The 17,987-nt window shown below is 41.1% G+C and overlaps 1 protein-coding gene across 1 annotated transcript in view; it reads left to right on the top strand.

Moving 5' to 3' along the window:
• CEP85L (centrosomal protein 85 like) overlaps positions 1 to 17,987 on the top strand; it is a 174,361-nt gene that overhangs the window by 104,602 nt on the left and 51,772 nt on the right. The gene's annotated exons all lie outside the window — the stretch shown is intronic.

Below are 17,987 nucleotides of genomic sequence, written 5' to 3'. Positions count from 1 at the left end.
CCACAAAGCTAATGAACTATCAAAGCTGTAAGGTACAGAGTCTTTGTGTTTGCACTTGGGGACTATCAAATTGGAAAGCTACTTTAAAGTACTAATTACTTTAATACAGGTTAGATCTGAAGGCAAAGAAACTATGAAAATCACGAATGTTTAAAATAAAATAACTTAGAGATAACAATTTTGGTAATTTAGGGGGGCATTGAAAAAATGTTGTATTTTTATGTGTGGAAGCTCAAAAAATTCTTTTATACTTAATAGCTTCCTGATTATTTTTGAGCAATAAATATTAATATTACTCAACTATATTATCTATGATATATAGATATTGGTTCTATATTATTTATGTATGTTTTTGGGATAATTAAACATGTAGGGTATAATGGTAATTGGGAAATAGTTTGAGGAGGCATTTTTTCTTAATGCCAATTACTACTTATTTTCATGGGTTTATATGGGATTAAGTAGTAGACATTTAGCCTTAAAATTAAATCCTAAGTCAGTCTTCAAATATATTTAATAGTTGAAATTTCAAAAGATTTTTCTTAGAAATTCATCAGTATTAAGCAAGATCTACTGGAATATAAACAAGAACATAGAAATCTGAACTTTCTTGTTATCCACTATGTTTCCAGCATCTTGAATAGAGCCTAGCACAGAGTATATGCTTATTAATGCTTGGTACTTCCATATTTGATAAATGAATGAAGACTGTAAAAGATAGTTTTGATTTTATGAAAAAGTTATTTTAAAATATTAGATATTTGTTGTACAAATGTATTTTATATATGAGTAATTACAGATAACTAGAGATATCTCCATCACTATACATACTTGAAATTAATACTTTTTTAAACAGACCAAAATTCAGACTTAAACATGAATGTACTTTCCTTCAAGCAATCAGAATCATTTGGCTTTTATCACTTTTTTGAACAACATTGTAATTACCAGTCCATTTAGGTATACATTAATAGGTGCCTTGGTCCATCTGGGCTGCTATAGCAAAATATCATAGCCTTGGTGGCATAGACACAATAGAAATTTATTTCTCCCAGATCTGGAGGATGGGTAGAAGAGGGTCAAGGCACTAGCAAAGTTATTTGTCTGGTGAGAGACAACTTCCTGGTTCTTGCTATAACTCACATGGTGAAAGGGGCAAGGGAGCTTGCTGGGACATCTTTTATAAAGGTACTGATCTTAGTCATGAGGGCTTATTTCTGACAACCTAATCATCTCCCAAAGGCCATGATATTGGCCATTAAGATTTAATATATGAATTTGGGGTTGGGGGACACACATACACATTCACTATATGGCATTAGGAATGCAAATAACTATTGAGATAATCTATTAAAAATGTATTTCTCAAATTTTTTGTATTGTATCATATTAAGGAAATAATCCTAAATAATTCAGGTTGCTCAGTTGGCCACTTCTTCATCTAGTTCTTCAACTAGTTTCATTCATGCATTCAATGCATGTAGCTGTGTTTTTAGGTAACAGCTGGCTGACCTAGGATAGGCTCAGCTGGATGGCTTGTCTTTGCTTCAGGTAGTCTCTTATCTTCCAGCAGGCTCGCCTGGGCTGTACCTATGGTGGCTGGGTGGAATTCAAAGAGTAAATGAAACATGCAAGGTCTCTTGAGGTTTAGGCCTGAGTGGAACTGGCTCAGTATCACTTCCACTACATTCTTATTGGTCACAGGCCAGTAGACTTTACTTTTGGGCAATAGGAACAGCAAAATCACATTGTAAAGGAACATAAATAATAGAGGGAGGGAAATAATTGTGAGTGGTTTTGTAAACAGTACATCACAGTATCTTAAATAATCTCTGATTTTTTTTTACAAGGTTATTATGAAAATTTTGGTAATCAACATATTTGCTATTGTACAAAACAGAAGAAAAAGTAACTTGTTTCTAAAGCAACATAACTAACATTTAAAAGTAAAAATATTCATATGTAAAATTCTCTGTAATGTGTAGTGTTAAAAATTACCATATTCACTTACATGTGAAATCTGAAAAACAAAACTAACAAAGAAATAAAACAGAAATAGACTCACAAAGACAAAGACTTTTGGTTACCATGGTTAGGAGGGGGAAGTTCAGGTGAAATAAGTGAAGGTGATTAAAAGAAGTACAAACTTCTAATTATAAATTAGTCATAGGGATGGGAGTACATCATAGGGAATATAACCAATATTATTATAATATCTTTGTATGGTGACAGATGGTAGCTACACTTATTGTGGTGAATATTTAGTACCATATGTAATTGTCCAATCACTATGTTGTTCATCAGAAGCCAATGTAATATTGTATATCAATTATATTTCAATAAAAATGTTAAAAATTAGAACCGATCTGTAGCATAACTTTTTCCAGGAACTAGATTAGACTAAGGAATGGCCTTTAAAATGGCAATAACACATGCAGAGTCTATTTCAGAGAAAGAATTGACAGGATTTGTTGTCCAACTGGATGGAACTGAGAGTAAAGATCTGACCTTTCAATTTTGCAATATGGTATGATTAATGATACCTGGATATTGTGTCTGAAAATATCACATTAGCCACAACTGTGTGAGAAGAATGTGGGTTTTTTTTTTACAATGTGTATGACTTCTATAGTTGTAGTCTCTGGATAATTACATCAGATCAAATATTCCTAAATGTGCCCCATCGCAGGAGAAAAAATATTTAACTTTAAAGAACAACTCAAAAAAATAAAAAAAAGAAAATCTTGTTTCTGATTCTTTATATTTGACCTTTTGCATATTGATCTACTTATCTTCCTGGCTATAGCAGTTTTAACTCTTAAAAATGATATTTTTTTGAAGATGACTTTGAGGCAATTCCCTTTGTACACCTTAGTTTTAGAGCCATGAGGATTAAGTGAATGTGAAAGGAAAGGAGCGACACATAGCAGCAATTCACCGGAGAGTTCCGCTTTATTAGGGAAAGGTGCTGGGTTATATAGGAAGGGGCATGAATTGATTGAGGTGTCACTTCTACGGGGCTGGTGGCTGTTGGCTAGGTGCTGGGATTGGGAGGGGGGCGAGAGGTGATTGGGCTTCAGGTGGCGCTGGCGGGAACTGAGGACCCCGAAGAGAAGCCGGAAGTTTGCCATCTTACTGGTGGGGACCCTTCATTCCCCCCTTTCTCCTCTATGGGTTTGTGGACGTTGCTTTTTCTCTGGCTGCTTCCTGCTGAACAGGGCGGAGAAGGGAGTGAGGGCTTGAGGATTGGGAGGAAAGGGTTGATAGGACTCCCCGCAGTAAGGACGAGTAGATGTGGACTTCTTCAGGTTTGGAAATCAATGAAGGTTCCCTGTAACCATAGGTTGAGGACCTGTTGATTCCAATGGTGCCAAGAGGATATGGGTGTCAGGAGCCAGGCGTCTGCGGCCATTGTTTCCAGGAACAGTTTCCAGTGGAGAGAGGGGTCCATCTCAGCGTGTGGTGAGGAGGTCACGTGAGGGTGAGGGATCTTCTGTGGCCAGAAGCTGGTAGTTCCTGAGTAAAAGCTGGTTGAAAGCTTGATTAGAGATTTTTCTGACTTGGGATTTGATGAACTTTATTATACAGAGTAAGAAGAGACAGGCGAGAAGAATGATTATTATGGGGCCTGCAATGGGCCAGAGCTAGGTGAGGAGGGGGTTTGTTAGTATTGAAGAGAATGGGTTGGAATTGGAAGCAGAGTGGAGGCTGGAGGCAAGGTCGGTGAGTTTGGTAATGTTAGTTTCTACAATGCCAGAATAGCAGCACTCTTCCCAGAGGAAGACGCAGGTGCCACCCTTCTCGGCTGTAAACAGATCTAGGGCCCGCCGGTTTTGAAGGGTGACTTTAGCTAGCAAAGTGACCTGTCTTTGGAGAGAGGCTAGAGAATCGGCAGTGGATGTCAGGGCTCCCTCAAGTTTGGCGTCGAGATCTCTAACTGCCCACAGAGAGTGGCCCAAGGCTTCTCCCGAAAACCCTGCCCCAATGGCTGAGGTGATCAAAGAGCTACTGACCATGATGGGAAGGAAAGCAGCTCTTTTCGTGCGCGAGGGCAAGGGAGGTTGGAGCTCAAGATATTCTGCCATGCTGTAAAGTGTTAACTGTGGGATTAGGGTGACGAGAATGCAGGGTGTATCGGAGTTGAGAGGCAGTGAGTTGAAAAGACTGCCATTACACTAAAAGAAGTGTCCCGATTGCGTAAAACTCTTAGAGCCGGAGGTAGGGGTGTAGATAGAGAGGCAGTGAAGTGCGCTGGAGGGGGGTGGAGTTGGGCCTACACAGTGGTGGATGGTGAGATTATCTGCGTATTCTGGTTCCCATAGGGGTATGCCTGCCAGAGGGCAGAGGGGTCGTCTTTCTGCATGGAAGGAGTAGTTGGAAATATTAAGGGGCACGGCGGCCAGCCCCTTGTGGGCGCTGTAGTGACGCACACAAGAAACAATTGGCGGTGTTAAGGGTGTGGATGAGAAAGATGGTGGTGTCCTGAATGAGCTGTAATGAAGAGTAGGAGAAATGGGAAGAGGGGTGGGGATAAGAAGATGAAGAGGCGCCGTCAAGAGTTTGGATAATGACTTTTTCAGAATGTCTGCTATCTGATGCAACTTGAGAGATCTGGAAATGAGAGGGAACATACTTTTGAGAGATATGAAGGGTACCGTGCGGGGTCGAGGACCCCCCCCCCCATAGTAAACTGAGGCTGTGACTCTGGCAGCTCATCAAGAGTCCCAGGGATCTGGGATTGATAAGGAGAATGAGCCGTTGGGATATTTCATGAAACGGTTGGAGGAGTAATACTGTGGGTACTGGAAGTTACTCATGTAGTGAATTGCACAAGACCAGTAGGGACATCTCTTGTAGGTGTCTGGCTATCGCCTGCAATAGGCTTGTTTTTGGTCATAGAGGAAGCAGAGGTAGGGAGAATAAGGGTAGCTGCTACTGAACACTTCGGTGGAGGGAGGAAAGTGGAGGTATAAAGGCTCAGAGCAGCTTTTCAGAGGGCAGTCTGGTGTGGCAATGAGGGCAGTAACTTTTGTTTGATGCTGTGTGTAAGTCTCTCTGACTTTGAATCGCCATACAAAGGAGGCTGGGGTGGCGGGGAAGACAATAGGAATGAGGAAAAAAGCAAGAGAGCAGTAAAGGAGGAAAAAGTCATGATTCGGGTATGGATGGCAAAGGGGGTGAACGGGATTTTGGAGGAAAGAGAACAGTAAGGTGAGGAGTCTGGAGGGAGGGAGAGTCTGTAAACTTTTGTAGGTTAAGAGATCTTTTAGATGATGTGGGGACAGAATGGTAAGGGGCACCCTGAATGTCAGTTTATGAGCTTCTTTCTGCAAGAGCTGTCTAGCGGCTAATGCTTATAGGCAGGGGGCTCATCCCTGGACAGTGGGGTCTAATTGCTTAGAGAGATAAGCTACTGGGGCAAAGGATGGGCCATAATATTGGCTTAGGACTCCTAGAGCTTGACTGGACCTCTCATGAATGTATAATGAGAAGGGCTTCGACAAATCAGGAAGATGGAGAGCTGGGGCTTCTACAAGGGCTCGATGGAGCTTAATGAAGGAGTGTCGGGGTGAGGAGGATAATGGTTTTTTAGGGGGGCTCTTGCTGAGGTCGTATAGGGGTCTTGCCAACAGGGAGCAGGGAGAAGTTAGGGATCTATGCTCTAAAATATCTAGCTAGGCTTAGAAAGGAAAGGATTTCTGTCTTGGTTTTGGGAATGGGCAGGTCAGAGAGGAGCCATTTTCTGTCTAAGGTAATGGACTGTCTTTGTTGAGATAGAAGGAATCTGAGGTAAGTGACAGGAGGGGAAGAGATTTGAGCTTTGACGGGGGATACTCAGTAACTTCTGGAAGCTAGAAGGTTAAGTAGGGAGGCAGTGTCAAGTTGAGACTGTTCCCACGAGAGACTGCAGAGTAGAAGATTGTCTATGTATTATAATAAGGTGGACTTGGAGTGATCATGATGAAACTGTTTGAGGTCCTGAGCTAGGACCTGTCTAAAAATATGGGGACTATCTCGGAAGCTTTGTGGCAAAACTGTCCAAGTGAGTTGTTCAGAATGTCTTGTGTATGGGTCTGTCCAGGTGAAGATGAAAAAATCTTGGGAGCAGGGGTCTAGAGGGATAGAAAAATGGGTCCTTGAGATCTAGGACTGAGAAGTGGGATGCTGAGGCTGTATGGATTTGGAACTAAGGGATGGATAGGGACAATGGCTATGTTGATGAGGCGAATGTCTTGGACAAGGCGGAAAGATCCGTTGGTTTTTTTAACAGCTAATATGGGGGTATTAAATGGGGAGTGAGTGGGTCTGAGGTAATTTTTGTTTAAGAGATCTTGAATGATGGGTTGGAGGCCTATGAGGGCTGAAGTGGTTAGGGGGTATTGGGCCTGACAGATATACTGAGAGGGGTCACATAATTTGATAGAGGCAGGGGGACATAGGGCCACGGAGGGGCTTGTAATGTCCCAAACTTTGGGATTTACAGGGTGTATGAGGGCAGAACCGGAGCTTTCATTGGGTAGAGGGGGGTCGTCAGCTATGAGGGCCATCAGAAAGGGAGTACTGGGGGCTGTGGGAGTGGATATAGTTATGGAAACGTGGAGGAGGGAAAGGATGTCTTGTTCTAGTAAAGGGATGGGACACTGGGGCACAACCAGGAAGGAGTGGGAGAAAGGTATGGGATTGTCTTGGATTGTACATAAAAGGGGGGGGGGTTTAATGGGAAAATCTGTTTACTTCCTACCCCGACTATAGGAGTAATGGCTGGCGTGGTAGGGCCCCGGTATTCTCACAAGACTGAGAAGGTGGCTCCTGTATCTAGGAGGAAGGAGATGGGGTGACCTTCTACTGTTAAAGTAACCCTGGGCTCCTGTTTGGTGATGGAAATGGTCGGGCGAGAAGCCCCCAGGCCCCATCAATCTTCTTCTGCCAGCCCCACTACGGCGGACTTAAGATGGGGGTTGTTCGTCCAGCCTCCCCTTCAGGTGGTTGGGCAATCAGACCCCCAGTGGCCCTTTTTCTGGCATCTGGGGCATGGGGTGGTAGGAGATCTGGGGGAGGGGCACGCCCTTGACCAATGTCCCTCTTTTCTGCACTTGAAACAAGCTCCTGGGGGGGGCTTGTCTGTAGAGGGGCGCCCAGGTTGTGGTTTTATCAGCTGGGCCAACATCTGGAAATTGGCCTGATCAGCCTTTTGTTTACCGCTTTCTTTCTCCTCCTTCCGGTTATGGAAGACTTTAAAGGCTACTGTTAGGATCTCAGTCTGTGGGGTAGCGGGGCCCTGTTCTAACTTTTTCAGTTTAGCTTTAATGTCGGGGTAGCTTTGAGCTAGGAAGTATGTCATAAGGACATGTCTTCCTTTAGGTATTTCTGGGTCTAGGCTGGTATACTGTAATAGTGCTTGAGTGAGTCTGTCTAAGAACTCGGAGGGGGTTTCATCTCTCTTTTGAATTATGTCTTGGAGCTTTTGAAAATTGACTACTTTACGAGCTGCCTTTTTCAGACCTGCTATTAAGCAGGAGGCAAAAATATTTCGAGAGCAGAGACTCATGGCGGTGTTATAATCTCAGTGTGGGTCTTGTTCAGGGACAGCAGTGGGGCCAGGGGGATAGGTGGGGTCAGTCTGTGGGTTTCGGTAGTGTGCGTTTGGGCGAAGTCCCAAACTCGTCTACGCTCTTCAGGGAGGAGAGTATTGGCCAGGAGCATGAAAATGTCATGATGTGTGAGGCTGTAAGACTGGAGGGTCCATTGAAACTCCTTGATGTATGTCGTGGGATCAGTGGAAAAGGAACTTAGGCGTTTCTCTAGTTGGGCTAAATCTCCTAAGGAGAAAGGGATGTGAACGCGCACGATGCCTTCAGATCTTGCTACTTCCCAGAGGGGGGCGATAATTTTGGGAGGCCCTTGGGACCGAGTCTGAGGGGGACTGAACGGTTCTGGCTCAGTCTGTGGGGGAGTGACGTGGTCTAGCCATGCCTAGTCGAGCAGGTCCTGAAGTGCAGAAGGGTGGGCAAAGAAAATAAAGAAAGATAGAATCGGACCCACGTGTCGTCAGTTAGCAGCCCAGCTGCTTGCCTCTGCTGCTTTAGTTGGGCTTGAACTCATGACTCTGAGGTTAAGAGTCCCATGCTCTACTAATTGAGCTACAGCAGGGCTCCAGTTAATTGCTTATGGAATGTGTTGTTTTCTATTCCTGCCACATCGGCAAGTGGGGGAAGGGCATAGCTAGAAGCAGGGGCGGTGTTTCTACACATCTTTAAGGTCTCCCTATTTTCAGAGTGAGGAGTCTTGGCAAGATATGTTTTTGTGGACAGATAACTTCTAAGGACTACACCGGTTTTTGTTTAGCTTCTGCTTTCCCATGCTGCGTTCAGACATGGGGGGAGGTGCTTTCCCATTCTCTCTACAAACATGTGAGAAGACAAAGGCGGTCCCTAACAGGGGAGAAACAGGTGATGAGGGCAAAGACAGAGGAGGCCCTTGGGACCTAGTTAAAGGGGGGGCTGAAAGGCTCAGGCTTAATCTGCGGGGGTCGAAGGCGGAGGAGGTGAGATGGGGGAGGAGATGGTGGGGGAGGAAGGGAGAAGGGCTGTTGTAGGAGAAGAAGGGGAAGGGAGTGAACGGGAGGCTTCTGCGGGGGTGGTGGCTTGCAGGCTAGGAGAACGTGGGAGGGGGCTGGGGGAGGAGGAGGTGGAAAGCTTTGATATAGGGAATCTCCTTCCATTTTTTCAGGCGCTGGCAGTAGTTAAAAAGATCGCGAGTGATGTTAGGATCAAGAGTTCCCCCTGCGGTCATTGGTTGTTATTGTCTAGGGGGTATGTCGGCCAATCTTGGGAGCAATATTTACGGAGAAGTTTTGGTTTTATATGAGGCATCAGGGAGAGGGTAGCCAGATGCTTAAGCAGGCATTCAAGAGGTGAACCTTCAGGGAGGGATGAGGAGGCTCCCATGGCTAAAGGACAGAGAAGGAGACAAACAGGGGAAGACAAACGGAGATCCTCGGACTGGAAGCAGACCACAAGGAGACAAAGGGCGTCCCCGATGATCCTTGATGGTCTGCGGAAACTCATATATGAGTCGGAATTTTTTAGGAAGTGTGGGTCATCACCCAGACTTCCCTAAGAAGGCAGAGTGCCGGAGTCACGAGGTACCTAGTGCTAGGCGTTTTCGGCGGACGGAGCTGAAGGAGGAGGTGGGGAAAAGGGAGCGTTCTCATCCACAAAGGAGTCACCTCGTTTACGGCTGTTGGAGGGGGGTGCCTGAGGGTCGGCCACAGCCGTGAAGGCCTGAGGCGGGGATTTATGACTGTCGGAGGAGGGACCTGAGCGTCCGCCGCAGCCGTAAAGGCTTGAGGCGGGGATTTATGGCTGTTGGAGGAGGGGCCTGAGGGTCCGCCGCAGGCATGAAGGCCTGAGGCGGGGAGCGTTCCCTTCTCATCCCCGAGCGTCAGGGCCTTGCCGGACGATCACGGTCAATGGCACTACGATAGCTTGGAGAAGAGTGGCCTACTCCGGGGGGGCAACTTACCTAAAGGCCAGAGAGGAGTTGTGAGTGTGATGAGCCAGCGCCGGAAAAAGAGGACGAGGGCAAGCTGCTGCTGGTGTCGGGGGGAAGACGGGGCCCAGTTGGGGTGTCCCGTCTCCTGGATTTCGGCACCAATGAAAGGAAAGGAGCGACACATAGCAGCAATTCACCGGAGAGTTCCGCTTTATTAGGGAAAGGTGCTGGGTTATATAGGAAGGGGCATGAATTGATTGAGGTGTCACTTCTACGGGGCTGGTGGCTGTTGGCTAGGTGCTGGGATTGGGAGGGGGGCGAGAGGTGATTGGGCTTCAGGTGGCGCCGGCGGGAACTGAGGACCCCGAAGAGAAGCCGGAAGTTTGCCATCTTACTGGTGGGGAGCCTTCAGAATGAATGTCTGTAAAAAGCACTACTGCTACCTGGTGCATAGGAGCTCTTGACAAATAGCAGCCACATATACATGTCTTGTATATAATAGTTAGGTTTGGGTGCTTGAATCTCATTAGAATCTCCTCATTGAACTACCTCACAGAAGAGACTCGTTGTTTTACCTTTCATTACTCATAATAGGTACTCACCAAATACTCATTCAGAGGAAATAGCCTCATTTTAATGGAAAAGAGGTAAAGGTTGATGGTTAACATGTGTTGCTGCTGATACAGTAGTTTTGTAACGGTTTGCACTTTGAAATTGCTCACCTTTTGCCACTGAATCGATCAGGTAAGATTTAGGGGTAAGTTAGTGCACCTGAGACTGATCCTGAACAGAAACCCTTTTACCTTCTGTGGTGACAGCTGAGTTAATGTTAATAGTAAATGATACTGACAGTGTAAAGGGGAGTCCTCATTTTGTCATTACTTGCAATTTACAGTATGTTTCTCATCTAGATACGTGTGGAAGTAAAAATCACATAATTGTGCTAGGTAAGCTTTTAAAATAAGTAGTGATATTCATTTTTGAATTCATAGTGTCCTTCTAATTCATTTGCTTTATAAGCTAGGATTTATGATCAGATTTCTTAAAGCAAGACCTATATACTGTGGTGTGAGTAAAATTGCAGTATTTCCAGACTCTCTCCTGGCCTTAGTCCATTTCCATATCAATAGGTGTTTACAAGGTGTGGAGGGGAGCTCTTCTCTCCTTAGTCTTAACAGTAAGTTTTTACAAGGGGTGGAGGGAGAGGCAAGCATGCCCTGGGACAGGAGAGATTTTTGGCTTCCCAGCCAAAATGGGAGAGAAACAGGGGAGCGAGTGAGAGTGGCGGCCAGAAAAACAAGTGAGCAGGAGTAGACAAATGGAGTCAGGATTCTTGTAAGCAATAAAAAGGTTGCTCCCACTTAATTTTTCCCTCAACTGATTTCAGTTTCAGTTGTTTATGGTTTATTTGCCCTGGCCTGGGAACACATTCCCCCGCCGCCACCCCCCCCCGACTTACATTGAGTTATTACATACACAGTATACATATTACGGTTATTAGAAGTTATTAAAACTCCAACTCTGTAGATTAAATCAGTTGAGATTTTAGTAATTGTAATTTGTAGTACATATCTTTTATTTTGAGATGGACCTCAGAGTGCAAGAGTCATGGTTATTTTCCATCACATGTGTTGATGTGAGATTTGATTATTTTTTATCAGCTGATTTGAATAGAGTTTTAATAGTTCATTCCTAGCTAGGTTATTTTGGTTGTTTATACTTAGGTATGTACTATTCTGGAATCATTTTCTAAATCCTCTAAACAGAATATTTTTTAATGCAAATGCTATCATGCAATTCAGTTCCTTTACTAAATACCTATTGCTTCAGGGGGAGGGGGTTTCCCGCTTCAGGCAAGATCACTATGAATTTGATGAGACAGGATAATAACAAAATATTGGGGGTAAAAGGGGCTATATCAAGCTTTATTTTCATGGTGGTCTTATAGCTCTCTTCATGCACAACTCTATCTCCACCTCTGGCCATGGCTCCAGTCTCTGCTTTGGGAGCTGCCTCCACTCATAGCTCCATCTCTGCTGCTTTCTGCTTCCTTCTTCTCTAGGCTCCCTTCTTCTTAGCATGGAGCTCTGTGGCTTCCCTATGCCCTCTCTCTTGGCTCTCTGCTTCTGTTTCTGGCTCTTCTCCTAGCACCTGGCTAGGAGAAGACTAGTGTGCTATGGTGACTGTCAGACACTGTGACCAATTACATCTCCAGGCACTAGTTTCCTTCCTTTCTACCTGTAACTGGGGGGGAAAATGTTCCAGGCCCGGGGCAAATAACCTTTGAAGCCAAAATCAATCAAATGGAGAAATAAAGTGGGAGAAACTCGTTTATTGCTTATAAGCAGTCTACTTCTGCTCACCTGTGTCTCTTGCAACCTGGCTGCAAGAGGACCCCACCAAATCTCTCAGCTCCAGGTATGTGTTTGCTCTCCACCCATTTTGTAATCACCTATTGATACAGAGATGGACTACCTCTCTCCACCCCTTGGAAACACCTATTGATATGGAAATGCACTAGGCCAGGCAAGAGAATCTGGAAATATTGCAATTTTACCCATACCACCACTCCTCGAGGCCAATATTTCCTTGACTGACAGTACACTCCAGGCAGAGCTCTAATAGTTAAAGTAATATTGGTGGTAAACAGCTTACTGCCAACAGGTATGCAAGTAGGTGCTTGTGCAGCAGGCTAAGTATTACCTCATCACATGTATACAATGGGTGAGATTAGAATCAGGTGAGACTCCTGGCCATGAAATTTCCATTTTCCCTACAATACCCCAAATTAGCATCAGACTCCACAGCTTTAAGGGCACAGTACCCAACAAACTGCTTATCTTCAGATGCCAGCCTGAAGTGGGATTCCTAAGCCACCCACACTTCTGTTACGAGTTGATTTTGTTCTCCGTAGTCCTTGTCCCTGCTGCAACAAAGAATTGAAAGGCAGAGGTACAATACTAAAGCAGAGTGAAATTTTTATTTGAATACACATAAAGGGAGATCAAAGGCCTCAATCTTTTAGGTGGGAGGCTTATATATTACATTCTGGTTAGGAGGCTTCTCTTTGTCTGACAAGGTGGGGGTTATTTGACTTGGTCTTTCTATATAGTCCTCCCTCTCAGTGAGCATGTCCTTTCCTCATGCTGAGGTGTGATTTTGGCAGTTCTTAATTCCTTCCATTGGGATTTGGTTGGGGAGGAAGTTATCTCCTTGCAAAACTGTTGTTGTCTCCACATGGGACCCTCTCTCTGGACAGAGTTTGGGCAGTTTTTTCTTTGAAACTTGTCCTTGGTGCTGCTTCTTTGAGCCTTATCTTCCCCTTTTCCAGCTGTTCATATCCATCTTTCTAACTTACATTACTAACATAATAAACTGGCTATAGATCTGGAGAGTTTCCAGAGTTTTTATTGGAGTTTGATGGTATACACATGGTTGATTAAATCATTGAGCACATGATTGAACTCAGTTTCCAGCCTCCTCTCCTTAGAAGATGGACTGGCTCAGAGTATCAAACCTCTAATTACATGGTTTATTTTCTGGTGAATAGCCCACATCCTGAAATGCTATCCAGGACCCAGGAGTCACTTCATTAGCATAAATATAGGTGTGGTCCAGGCTGCGTGTGGATAACAAAAAATATTCCAAACATTTAGTTTCCTTCCTGGAAACCAGGAACAATGGCTAATCAGATTCTTTATTACTGAACAAAATCTTAAAAAGATCTGTAAGACAAATGTAAGAGAGCCCTTTTAATATACTTTGGGAATATTTTCAAGTGATACACTTAACTTTGTTTGGCAGCACCACTTGTTGGAGAAATTTAAAATTCTGACTAGTCCAAGAAAAATTAATATAACCCTTCTTTCCATCATACTAAAACAAATTAAGTATATTTAGAGGTACATTTCAAACCTAAAGCCCAGGATCATATTTTCTATTTGCCCAAAATGTGTGAAAGCCAATTGTGGAGGGTAAAGGTGATGAGACAGTTTTTAAAAAAATGTTTTATACCTTATTTATAGTACTAGATGTACAGTTAACCCTTGAACAACATGGATTGAACTGCATGAATCCACTTATGTGCAGATTTTTTTTTTCAATAAATATGTTGGAAAAGTTTTTGGAGATTTGCAAAATTTGAAAAAACATTTTCTTTTCTCCAGCTTACTTTAAGAACATAGCTTATATATATGATATATATAACATGCAAAAAATGTGTTAATTTACTGTTTATATTATCTATAAGGCTTCTGGTGAACAGTAAGCTATTAGTAGTAAAGTTTTTGGGTAGTCTAAAGTCATACATGCATTTTCTACTGTGTGAAGAGTCATTATCCTTAACTCCCGAGTTGTTCAGGGTCAACTGTAGTTTGAAAATGTAAACTAATGAGAACAGGTGATAAATTTTCACAAGGTTGTACATTTTCCCTTTTATAGCATTCTTTTGAGACAGTTTGCGAAAAAGGAAATATTTGGAAAATTAAAGACTAAAATTTCAGTAGTCATTTTCTTCCTACACTAGACCTTTGACCACCTACTCCTTTTTTTCAGTTTCTCTCTCTCTCTCTCTCTCTCTCTCTCTCTCTCTCTCTCTCTCTCTCTCTATGCATCAGAAATATCTCTTTGATAACTATTTCTGATAAATGATTCACTATGGCTGTTAAGCATAATTCATTTGGTGGTAGCATCTGTAATGATTTTAAAATCTCAATGGAAGCTATTTTTAGAGACCAAATTTATTTAGAAAAGGAAAGGAACCTTCTCAAAATGAAACAGATACACATTTTTGCTTTTTTGTATTTTTTCAACTAGAGACTGCATTTGCACAAAATCTTATTCTCCTGGATCAGGTATAGGGGTCACTACATTTTTAACTAGGTTTAATATTTTGTTTGGTAATGTAGTTGTAGTAGTTTCTCAGTTTTGACTTAACTTTTCTTTAACCCATTTTCTGATTTAGGCCGTATTTTGAAGTATTCTGCCTGCTTCCTTTCTTATTATGCTGTAATGACCCATTCTGGTCAGGAACTCACCATCTGTCTCAGTCAATTCCCAAGCAAAAGGAATGGCTGAGACTTAATGGGTACCCAGAAGCAGCTCTAGCTCTCAGTTTTTTTTTTTCTGTTGTGGTAAAAAAAAATCACATAATGTGCAATCTGTCCTTCCAACAAATCTTTAAGTGTACAGTACAGTGTTGTTAACTTTATGCACATTTTTTACAGATCCCTTTTCTTTTTCTAATTCAAACTCTGTACTCAATTCAACAGCAAGTCCCCATTTCTCCCTCACCCCAGCACATGGAAACCACCATACTACTTTCCTCTTCTATAAGCTTGACTGCTTTGGATACTGTAGAAGAGGAAAAACTTTTCTTCGACCCATTTTGGTCCTTTACTGGATCTGGAAATTAAACTTACAAAGATAAACAAGAGAAAAGCTGCAAATTTAATACAAGTTTTATGTAACACAGAAGCCTTCATAAGGAAATAAAGACCCAGAGTAACAGTTAGACCTGAGTATTTTATGATAAGTTTGGTGAAGGTCATGGAGGAATATGATGGGTTAAGGAGTATAATTGTAGTAAACTGGTGGTGGGGGGGGGGAATTTAGCAAGGTTTGTTTGTTAGGATTCTTCTTTGTGTTCTTTTGTCTTCAGAGATAAGTATGTTCCTTTCCTCTGTGTGTAGGGAGGGCACCCGCCCACATGAGGGTTTTTATGAACTATTTCAGGGAAGAAGGGGGAGGAGAAAGAGTCAGAGTAACATTCTTGCTTCTGCTGTTTTCTCAAACTCCTTCAGTGTAAAAATTTCAGTATGCCAGTGGGCCATGTTTTGGGGTAGTATGTCCTAAACCCCATTAATTTTTTGTATAAGTAGAATCATGCACTATTTATGCCTTTTAGTGACTGGTTTTTTGCTCCTACTGTAATGTCCTCAAGGTTCATTCATCTTGTAGCATATAACAAGATTTCCTTCTGTTTTAATTTTAAGACTGAATAATAGTCATTTATATGTGTATATAACATTTTCTTAATCCATTCATCAATATGTGGACCTTAAGGTTGTTTCTGCCTTTTTATTATGAATTGAATGTTATGTAAACATTTGTTTTTAAAGGATATTTTCTTGATATGGAATTCCAGATTGGCAGTTATTTTCTTTCAGCACTCTGAAGGTACTATTCCATTGTGATTGGTTTCTCTGTAAGTCATCTGTATATTTATTGCTACACTCTTTAGTGTTCTGCTGATTTTACATTTTCCTTTGTTTGCAGCAGTTTTACTATAATGTACCTAGGTGTGGTTTTCTTTATACTTTCTTTAGTATCTTGGGCATTGAAACACTTTTGATTCCATTCTGATGTCTTTCATCAGTTTTGGAAAATCTCTTCATATATTTATTCTTGTGTGTGTGTGTGTATCACACACACATGTCAGACTACATCATCGTTTTTCATCTTCTCTATTAAGAAAGAGAGGGAAGAGGAAGGAAAGGGAGAAAAGAACGGTGATTTAAATCTTTAACTCAAGAAAGCTAGTAAAAGAATAGTAAACATAAAATAGAACAAAGGAAATAATAAAAGTAAGAGCAGTAATAAATGGATAAAGTTCTACTACAGGCAAAAGGGAGAAAGGCTCAAATTAAAATAGGAATAAAATCTGATATAATAGAGATTTTTTAATCATTATAAACTTACATCAATAAATCTGAAAACAGAATAAAATGAATAATTTTTAATACCAAAATTATTTCAGAAATGGAAAACTTACACAAACAATAACATTAAAGAAATATAATCAGATGTTAACTAGATTTACTGTAGTGATCATTTCTCAGTATATACACATATGGAATCATTATGTTGTATACCTGAAACTAATATAATAATTAATTATATTTATGTTAAAATGTTATATATATAGTCTATATATAAATATAAATTTAAATATTCAGCAATCATAAGTCTTCTAGACCCATATGGTTTTAGGAATAAGATTTGCCAAACTATGTCACTGTAGTTGGGTCTTACTCTGCATTCTGACTATGTCTGCCTTTTAATTGGGAGTACTAGACTCTTTGCATTTTGTGATTATGGATAACAGTTCAGTTTAAATCTACATTTTGCTATTTGTTTTCTAATTGTCCCATCTGTTCTTTTCTTCCCTTTGCCTTCTCTTGAATTAGTAGTATTTTTTACAATTTCCTATATCTCCTTTGTTAGCTGATTCTGTAATTCTTTGTTGAGTTATGATAGTGGTTACTTTTAGTGTTTGTAACATACACCTTAAAATGTAGGAACCTGTCTACTTTTAAGCAATACTATACTACTATATTGCTTCATGTATAACCTAAGAATCATAAAAATATACTTATGTGTTTCTCTCTTCTAGTCTATGAGCTTTTACATTATTACTTTTTCTTTACACAGTCTATTATCTTATACAGGGATTTAAATAATAAGAAAAATATCTTATGTGTTGCCCATGTAGTCATCATTTCTTGTGCTCTTCCTTCTTTGTGTAGGTATAGGTTTTCATCTGTATTACCTTCCTTTTGCTTGAATGTTTTTTTCCTTTATCATTTCTTGTAGTTGAATTCTGCTGGTGATGAATCGTTTTTAAGTTTCTCCTCTGCCTTTGATGTTTTCCTTTGATAAAGTATTCTAGGTTGATAGTTTTTCTTTATGTTTTTAATTAACCTTGGATAAAAAATTCAGCAGTTTGGTAGCTTTTTAATTTTAATACTTTCATGTAATACTTTGAAGTACTTCACTTTTTGTTTGCATTCAGATGAGAAATCTGCTGTACTCTATCTTTGTGTCTAAGAATGAATTTATTTTTTTTCGTCTGACTACTTTTAAGATAATTCTCTTTATCACTGATTTTAAGCCATTTGATTAAGATGTTTTTTTATTTAGTTTTCTTGTTAGTTGTGCTTAGGTTCTCTGGTCTTCTTTGATCTGTGGGCATGTAGTTCTCATCACATTTAGAAAAATTTTGACCATTTTTCTACAAGTAGTTTTTCTTGCCTCCACCCCCTTTAAGGATTTAATTACTCATATGTTTGGCCACTTAAAGAAATTTAACAATTCACTGATATTTTGAGGTTTTTCTCATTTGTTTTTTAACTCTTGTTTCTTTCTGGAGAGTTTCTGTGGCTGTGCCTTCAAATTCACTAATCTTCTGCAAATTCTAATCTGCCTTTAATCCCATTCAGGATAATATTTATGTTTTGTATGTTTCTACTTAACATATTCCATCTTTCTTATAGTTTCTTGAACTTAAGAAAACAGTTACAATAACTGATTTAATGTCCTTGTCTATTTATTCTGTCGTGTGTCAGTTCTGGTTCACTTGCAGTTGATTGTTTTTTTCTCTTTATTATGAGTCATAGTTTTCTGCTTCTTTGCATTCCTTTTAATTTTTGATCAGGTGCCAGGTATTTTGATTTTTAACATTTTTTTGAATACTACATATTTTTGCATTCTTG

This window comes from Manis javanica, chromosome 13 (assembly GCF_040802235.1).
Source record: "Manis javanica isolate MJ-LG chromosome 13, MJ_LKY, whole genome shotgun sequence".
In the NCBI taxonomy this organism is placed as follows: domain Eukaryota; kingdom Metazoa; phylum Chordata; class Mammalia; order Pholidota; family Manidae; genus Manis; species Manis javanica.
The sequence above is the reverse complement of the archived record's forward strand: the minus strand, read 5'-3'. Positions and strand labels throughout refer to the sequence as shown.